Raw genomic sequence first — 9,240 nt, forward strand, 5'->3', positions numbered from 1 at the left:
ACCTACTGTACATGTATCTGGATGGCATGGGCGGGCTGCGCCAGTGTAAAGCTTGGACTGGCTCTGACATTCAAGTCAGTAACCCCAGGGATATAGTTACCCTAACTAATTCTGAGCACTAATATCACAACTGTCATTAACCGCCAAAATCCATTATGAAGGAGCCCTTTTCTTATTCACTGGGGGGAAGCTATGTGGGTGGATGGATCGTTGGATGATCCATCAACCCACATACCAAGGCACAACCAAAGCAAGGAAAAACCGAGTTATATACAAATACTATTGCCTCCAGTCCAAAACACAGTCCAAGGCACAGCTTATGTGGCTATCTGTATTATAAACATTATTTTATGTTCTATGCCTTTTTTATCCCCTTTGTCCCCTTCACCAGTTTCGTGAAATCCGATTGTACCTATAACCTGTCTCAATGACAAACATTTCAAACAGGTTTTGATCGAGGCAAGGTTTTCCTCATGGGTGTCCGTGCCAAGCCATTCTGCTTTTTTCCATACTGAGAAGCCAGTACCACCTGTGAGGGATCTCTACACTCACCTGACTACCTCTGTTTTCTTTACTGGGGTACGTGTCTCGGCAGCATGATTAGATCAGGGACATTCCTACTGATGATGCTACCACACTTTCCAGGTGGTGTTTAATTTGTAAAGCCCGGGAGGCTTTCCAACCATCTGTCAGCAACACCTGGGAGGCCTATTATCGTCATTTCTTTCACAGCTCTAAAACTTGGATTCTTCACTTGTCATTGCACTGACCACAAGGTCTATTTAGAAGAAAAATGTTGCGTTTTTGGATCGCCTTGCTTTTTTGATGCGTGCCTCTTCGCCTTGCTTTATTGCCGCTAGAAATTCCAAAGTGACACTATGCTTGAACAAAGCATTAGGTGTTGTCTATTCTTATCCAAGACTATCCTAATGTGTTGACTATCATTTGCAGTAGTTGGCTGTTCAGCATCTGAGTAACAATGGCAGCTACATGTTCTTTGCCTTGGGCTGCATTATGCACAAACATGTGGAGGCAATCCCAAAAGAACCAGAGTTGCCTGGAGAGGTAAACACCAACTCCACTAGGGGTGTAGATGCACAGTTTAAAAGGCTGACTGGCAGACTGGGCTGTGGAGAGCTGGACATCATCACATATTTTGGTTAGGTTTTAATGCATCAATGTCACATCTTCTATTCTAGCTCATGGTGTGCTGTTGGCTAGAACGGTCAAGAGAAAGTAAGTAGCCTGCGCATTCTATCTTGCCCTATGGGACTGCAAGTTCAAGGTGATTCCTTTGGCTAGGCTGCTGTTGGAGAATTGGTAATATATGTACCATTTGTAAAGAAAACATGAGTGAGCAGGCAAAACACGTTCTTATTTATGGGATTCACGTTCAACTGTAGGTCATAACAGAATGGCACAATCATAAAACAAAACATGGCAACAAAGAAAAAAATGAACTAAACACTGTTCAAAAGTCTTAATACTTAATAAAGTGTTTTGTTCCATTCAGCATCAATGACAGCATACAGTGTTTTGTCTTGGGGAGTGATTGCATGTCCCCATTGCGTGTTGTAATAACGAACTGAAAGGGAACTTTAGCTATGTATATAAGCCCAGTTTCCTGCAATGAGTTTGGCTTGCACCACCTATGTGTGAAGAAGTGCAATCCTGAAACAAGAGGAGATATTACGTCTGGCAAGGGTAAATTTTGCTGCTGCTCTATTTACCTTTATATGTACATTAATATGTAATTAACATGTGCCATCAAAATATGAATATCCTCACGCAACACAAATACAAGCATTTGTGAATTTCACAGGCAGAAATGGGCCAAGTATCTTTTCTGGTTGTAAACAAACCACTATTCATAGTGATTTCATAGCAACTTTTTTTTTTTTTTTCAGATGTTGGCCAATAGGAAGATTGTTGACACAAGTCCAATGGCTCTATTGAACAAGGACAATCATATCTACCCACAACTAGTGTAATTGAGCAGTCTGCCAAACACAAAGGCTACATTAATTGTTATTAAACATGACTCCATTAATTTTACATCAGACAGCAGGTTTAATAAACCAACAATATCTCTGGTTGAACTTTCGTGGTGCAAAATGTCTAAAATACTGCTTTGGTGCATTTAAATTATGTAGGGAGACACAGTGTAACACCAAGTCAATAAAACTTCAGGAATATCAATCTGTCCAGTTAGGAAGCATTTGTGAATCAAAGAACGATACTAGGAACTGACGTGAGCTTTCATAATCATTGATTCAGAGTCCGTAAATGTTTATTTCCAAAAATGTATCGTACCTAACCATTAAATTAAGCTGGAACGTATCAAGGAAACCTGATCACCTTCCTCTGTAATAGCCAAGCTTATTTAATTGAATATTACATGTAGTTTGAAAAGGACATGTTTTAATAGGCATTCTTGAGCCTGTTTTGTTCTGTCATGCTTGAACATGTTTTAATAGGTATTATTGAGCCTGTTTTGTCCTGTCATGCTTGAACATGTTTTAATAGGTATTATTGAGCCTGTTTTGTCCTGTCATGCTTGAACATGTTTTAATAGGTATTCAAGAAACAGCCTGTTTTATTGTGCATTGTCATGTTCACTATGCAATTTTGAATCAAACGGATTTAACCAAGGCCCACCGCATGGTAACCATCTGTTGAGTGCTGAGCTGTTCGCTTGCACGGTTAGAATGCAGGTGGGGTATTTATTAGGGTTGGGTACACACAGGGTGGAGTAAAATAAAGGGGAGTCTATCAACCCGTTCACCGTCCTTACTCCGTTCTCCTTGTTCTTGGTCCTTCGTCCCGAGGTAACAGGCAATCACACTCAGAGTTAACGTTACACACGCTCTCCATACCACTTTCTCTCTCACCCGCCCTCTTCCGTTCCTTCCTTTATCCCTAAACGCTCAGCGGCTTAATGCTGTTCAGCTGTCCCTCGTTGGGGCAGGAAGTCCATATAAGGCCCGGGGTTGGAGCCAGCGGGTCCCCAGGTATCTTCCCTCAATCACCACACCCCTCACCTCTCCCTGCCATTTGCCACACCCCCCCTCCCCCAACTCCAACCAGGCAGAAGGGGCAGGGCCAGTCCCGAATCACTTCCACTTTGTGGGGTTCGACACATCCCCTCCCAATCGTGTACCCCAGATACTCCGCTTCCCGCAGGCTAAGCCTACATTTCTTTGGGTTAGCCATTAGCCCCGCCTCCCGCAAGGCTCGTAGTACAGCGCTCACCTGGTCGAGGTGGGTCTCCTACCCGCTTCCATGGATCACATTGTCATCCAGATAGGCCGCCGCATACTTGCGATGGGGTCGGAGAACCCGGTCCATCAACCTCTGGAAGGTGGCCGGGGCCCCGTGCAACCCGAAGGGCAGCTTCTTGTAGTGAAACAGCCCAAGAGGGGTGGCGAACCCGGTTTTCTCCCGTGCCTCGAGAGCTAAAGGCACCTGCCAATAACCCTTTGTCAGGTCCAATGTGCTGATGAAGTGGCCAGTCCTTAGCCGTTCAATGAGTTCATCCACCTGGGGCATGGGGTAGGCATAACATTTTGAGATTTCGTTCACCTTCCTGAAGTCGTTACAGAAGCGAATGGTGCCATCGGGTTTCGGCACCAGCACAATGGGGCTACACCACTCGCTGTACGACCCGCTGTACAAACATCATTTTCAGCTCTGCCTGGACGGCCGCTCTCCTCGCTTCTGGAATGCGGTAAGATATAATGGTAAAGATGGCGCCGCTGTGTGTGTCTCTCCGCTTACCTGTGCTGGAATTGTTATTGATTTGCCTGTTTCTACTGATTGTCACTGGAAATGTGTCACCGCTGCTGGTGTATGACCGCCTGACCTTTGTGGAAAAGTGCCGATTTACGGCTCAGATGGACAGTCAACCACGCTGCCGCCTTTCCTGGCGTCCATACCGGCCTATCTACGGCGTCAGCCTGGCCTTCAGCTCCGCAATAATCGCCGCAGGAGACGCGGAAAGAGAGGCGTAGTTCATCGACTGCAATCCACGGCGTTCTCTGGTACACAGTTACCGATGGCTACGGTCGACGGTCCCGGATTCCCAATGCGTACATGGGGATCTCCGCCCGCTCGGTCATGATTCCCAACAGACCGAGCGGCTCTTAATTCGCATGGCGCTGATCAACACCAGATCACTCACAAACAAGACTTTCATCCTCAATGACTTTTTAAGACCAATGCTCTCGACTTTCTTCTGTTGACGGAAACCTGGCTGAAACCAGGTGATGACAGCGCCTCCTCGGAGCTCCTCCCCCCCAGCTGTTCTTTCCTCAACTCTCCTCGAGTATCAGGTCGAGGCGGTGGAAGGGCCACGCTCTTCAAGGATGAGTACAGATGCAGATCGTTACCTGCACTCTGTTATAATAGTTTTGAACTTCAGTAGTTTGTGGCTGTTCTGGATTCTTCTGTGTTGTGTGCTAATGATTTTAAAACACTTTTAATCTCCTTTGGTCTTAATCAATGTGTGGAAGGGCCGACACATCATCTTGGACACACCCTGGACCTCATTATTTCTTATGGGCTTTCAGTTTCATTAAGTGAAATAAAAGACACTGGTATCTCAGACCATTTCCCCATCAGGTTTGAGATCAGTGTATCACCACCTGCTAGTAAGCCTGTTTTCTCAGCTTCTAGGTGCCGCTGCATTACCTCCTCTTCTGCTGGAGATTTTGCTTCAGCATTTGGGGGCTCACAATTCTGTGTCACGAATGGTCTGCTATCTCCTTTATATCCAGATAACATTCTCTGTGTTCCACTCCACGTGCACTGAAATTTTAGACTCTATTGCCCCTGTTCGGACTAAATCTATTAAACCTAAGGCGGACCCTTGGTTAAATGCCCTTAGGCAACACTGCAGACAAGCTGAACGAAGGTGGAAGAAGGACAATTTGCAAGTATCACTGGGTTTATTAAGAGACAGTCTAACAGCATACCAGAAGGCTGTGAAGGTGGCGAAGATGCAACATCTCTCTTCTGTCATAGCTAGCATTTGCCATGAACCTAGAGTGTTATTTAATACTATTAACTCGGTTGTGAATCCATGCACCTCTGATCCGACAGAGGTTTCAACTACCACCTGTGAGAAGTTTCTCTTTTATTTTATTGACAAAGTAGCATCTGTCAGGCAATACGCCAGTGTTAATTTTAATGTGTTTATACCTGCTGCTCCTATGCATTGTGCTGTGCTTGAGGAATTTCAGCCAGTTTCTCTGACATTGCTATCTGAGATAGTGCAACACATGAAACCTACCCACTGTCCATTAGACATCGTTCCCACCAGGATAGTGAAGGAGATTTTTAATGACACCATTTTGGCCGAGTCTAATCACTTTTTTAAATTCTTGTCTTAGTTTAGGTTCTGTCCCAGCTGACCACATGCTGCGGTCAGGCCCCTACTTAAGAAGGCTAATCTTGACCCAACAGTGTTCTCCAATTTTAGACCAGTCTCTCATCTGCCTTTTCTGGAAAAAGTTGTTTTTATACAGTTACAAGCCTTTTTGCAAATGAACTCTGTGCTTGAAAAATTTCAATCTGGCTTCAGATCACGTCACAGCACTGAGTCTGCACTGCTTAGAGTGCACAATGATATTGCCCTGTCTGTAGATGCAGGGAATCCTACTGTTTTATTGCTACTGGACCTCACAGCGGCGTTTGATACGGTAGACCATGCAGTCCTCCTTTCTCGCCTTGATCAGTGCGTAGGCATCCGAGGTGCGGCACTTCAATGGTTCAGCTCCTATTTGGCGAATAGGAGTTTCTCTGTTATGATTGGTGACTGCTCCTCGTCAACTGCTCCTCTCTCCTGTGGGGTACCCCAGGGTTAAATTCTTGGCCCAATCCTGTTTTCTTTATATATGTTGCCTTTAGGCGCTATTATAGGAAAGCACAACTTGTCTTTTCACTGTTATGCTGATGATTTGCAAATGTATTTGCCTATGAAACCAAATGACAGTGTCGCACTACACTCCTTGCTTAATTGTATTAATGATATTAAGATGTGGCTGTCACAAAACTTTCTTAACTTGAACAAAGATAAAACCGAGTGTATCATCTTCAGTACTTCAGCCACGACAAACGGTCTATCTTTGAGTTTGGGAGCACTGGCTTCATAGTTAAAGCCAGCTGTCAGAAATTTTGGGGTTACTTTTGAATGCAATATGAAATTTGACAAGCAAATTAGCAATGTTGTTAGAATGAGCTTTTTCCAGCTCCGTCTCCTAGCTAAAGTTAAGCCATTCCTTAACAGGCATGATCTAGAAAAGGCGATCCATGCTTTTATTAGTTCACGGTTGGATTACTGTAATGCTCTCTATGTTGGTTTGAATCAAACCTCCATCTCACGCCTTCAACTTGTGCAAAATGCTTCTGCTCGGTTTTTAACTAACACATCTAGACGTGCACACATCACTCCCGTTCTTTACACCCTACATTGGCTCCCTGTGTGTTTTAGAATAGATTTTAAGATTTTGTTTGTTTTTAAGGCCCTAAATGGCCTGGCCCCAGAGTACTTATCTGAGATTTTAACCTTGCGTGAGCACAGCCGGTCTTTGCGGTCTTCTAACCAACTGGTTTTAGAAGTCCCAAGGTCAAGGTACAAACGATGGGGTGATCAGGCTTTTGCCGTTGCTGCCCCGAGACTCTGGAATAAGTTTCGCACATTCGCACAACTACAGATGTTGCTCTTTTCAGGTCTAAACTCAAAACCTACCTGTTTAGAATGGCTTTTAATACGCAGTAGTGGTGTGACAATTTCCTCTTCCTGTTTCTATAAAATACCTTTTATGATTTTACTGTTTTCTACATTTAATTTTTCTTATTGCAATATATGTTGATTTTTTCTTGGTTCCTGATGTGAAGCACTTTGGATACCTGCTGGTTGTTGTAAAACGCTATACAAATACATTTTGATTGATTGTTAGGGTCTCAGCTTCACCTTTTTACCAGGTTCATGATGTTGTGCTGCAACAGATCAGTGTGTCCTGGTTCACTGGAGAACGCATCTAGGTTCTGGCTGACCAACTCTATCAGGTCTGTGCTTGGCTCAACTGGTCCCCCATTGGTACCTCCGCCAGCTTGGTCCCTGTGGTAGTCTTCTTTAGGGTGATAGAGTAGAGGACATCTCGCACATTCCATTTCTTTAACAAATTCACATGATAGACCTGGGTTGTATTTCTACGCCCGGCTGTCTGACCCTGTAGTTAACGTCACCCACCTTCTCAATGACTTCATATGGTCCGTTCCATTTGGCCAAAAACTTACTTTCAGAGGTAGGGACCAGCACCAATACTTTGTCCCCTGGTTGGAAGTCTCAGCGTTGGGCGCCTCTGTTGTACACCCGCGGTTGGGCCTCCCGCATGTGTTCCCGCACCAGGGGCCACAGAGTTGCCATCCGGTCTCTCATGTCTTCCACATGTTCCATCATGATACAGTGGGGTGACCGTTGCTGCTCCCAGGCTTCTTTAGACATGTCTAGAAGTCCTCAGGATCATCTCCCATACAGGAGCTCAAAAGGTGAGAACCCTGTCGAAGCTTGGGGCACTTCTCGGATTGAGAACATCAGGTATGGTAACAGCTGGTCCCAATTCCTTCCATCTGCTTCCATCACCTTCTTTAGCATCTGCCCGGGGGTGGAGACAGTGGGCCCACAGGTATCTTCCCTCAATCACCACACCCCTCACCTCTCCCTGCCATTTGCCACAATATCTTGCTACAGTCTGAGCACCATGTTAGATTTTTTATGGGTGGGAATTTAAATTTCAGACAAACAACAAACATTTGGCCTTTTTAATGGCTCACCATAAATGGGTGCAGAGTAAAGGGTTACATTTGAGTGTTCAGACCTAGTCTCATCTGTGGTAATTTTACCAACACAAGCATATTCAGTTTTGGGATAATCAAATGTTAAGTGAAAGCTAAATATATTTTCCTCTCAATAGCTTTAATATTGAAATGTATAGTTTTGAAACCAACTGAAGTGAGGGTAGAGACCTAAATTCATCCCCCATTTTGGCTGATAGAACAATCAATAAGACCATAGACGTGGTCAAAGAAAATGCATAAACGCTGTGATTTAGGGTTTGGCTGACAGCCACTATAAAAATAAAATGAATCTAAGTTTGTGAATTCCCTAATACTTAGGAGGTAAATCAAGACACTGTTTGCCATGAGGTAGTTTGGCCTTTGTCCTGTACCAATGCTACATTTGTGTGCTGTAGCTATGCTAATACAATCACCCTGGTGGTTGCAGCAGGTAAACCACTGCAACATGGAGTTTTTCACTCCTACTATTTAGTAGCGCAACTTATCCCCTAGGGGGCAAACTATTTTTTTGTCAGGCATGTGCCAAGAAACTACAGGATATTCTAAATGCATGATAGCCAATTTCGCAGACCTGTGTGATGGTACTGTGGTAAAGTCGAATTTGAGAGCTGTTTAGCTATTAACAAATTCGTTAATCGGTTATATTGTTTATGATTCCTTCGCACAAGTGATCGTGTTGCACATTGATGTCTTTGATGGTGTTAGTTAGGTGTTAGGTGTTCGTGTTTTTTAACATGTTCACTTTGTTTTGATGAATAAACAATAATCGTTGTTTTGCCGTTATACTTTCAACAGATCAGGACATCACAACCCCTTTTCTGATAATACATCACGTCACTGACTGGACACAGTCAGTGACGTGATGTTTCTTTTTTTCTTTCTCCAAGACTGGTCATCCCAAACCAGCTGAAGGCAGGTCCCCAAGGCCAATTGTGCTCCACCCTAGAAGCCAGTATGTTTAAATACATACATGGTATATAAAAATAAATAAGCAACATGCATTGGCCATTTGAGCTGTCAGGTTTGTTTTTAACACTAGGACCGCCAAGCCTTTCAAACGAACATTAACAGCCAGAGCCGAACGCCATATTTCTACATTAGCATACAAATGGGCGCTATTAGCATAAACATTCTCCACTGCAGCATCACTTTCAGCCAGAGCATCAGTTAATGTAATGGGTCGTAATTCAACTATATAGAATAGTCAAAAAAATAATGAATTACACAATTTGTTTGTTTTAAATGTCTAATGATTTTGAAAAAATACAAGAATGTGTTTGTATTGAAGGTCTTATCATACAAAAAAAAATATTACTAAAAAAATAATACATTGAACGGTTATTTCTAAGAACACAGGCTATAGTATTTTCGTTTCTTTAT

Source organism: Esox lucius, chromosome 11 (assembly GCF_011004845.1).
Source record: "Esox lucius isolate fEsoLuc1 chromosome 11, fEsoLuc1.pri, whole genome shotgun sequence".
Taxonomy (NCBI): domain Eukaryota; kingdom Metazoa; phylum Chordata; class Actinopteri; order Esociformes; family Esocidae; genus Esox; species Esox lucius.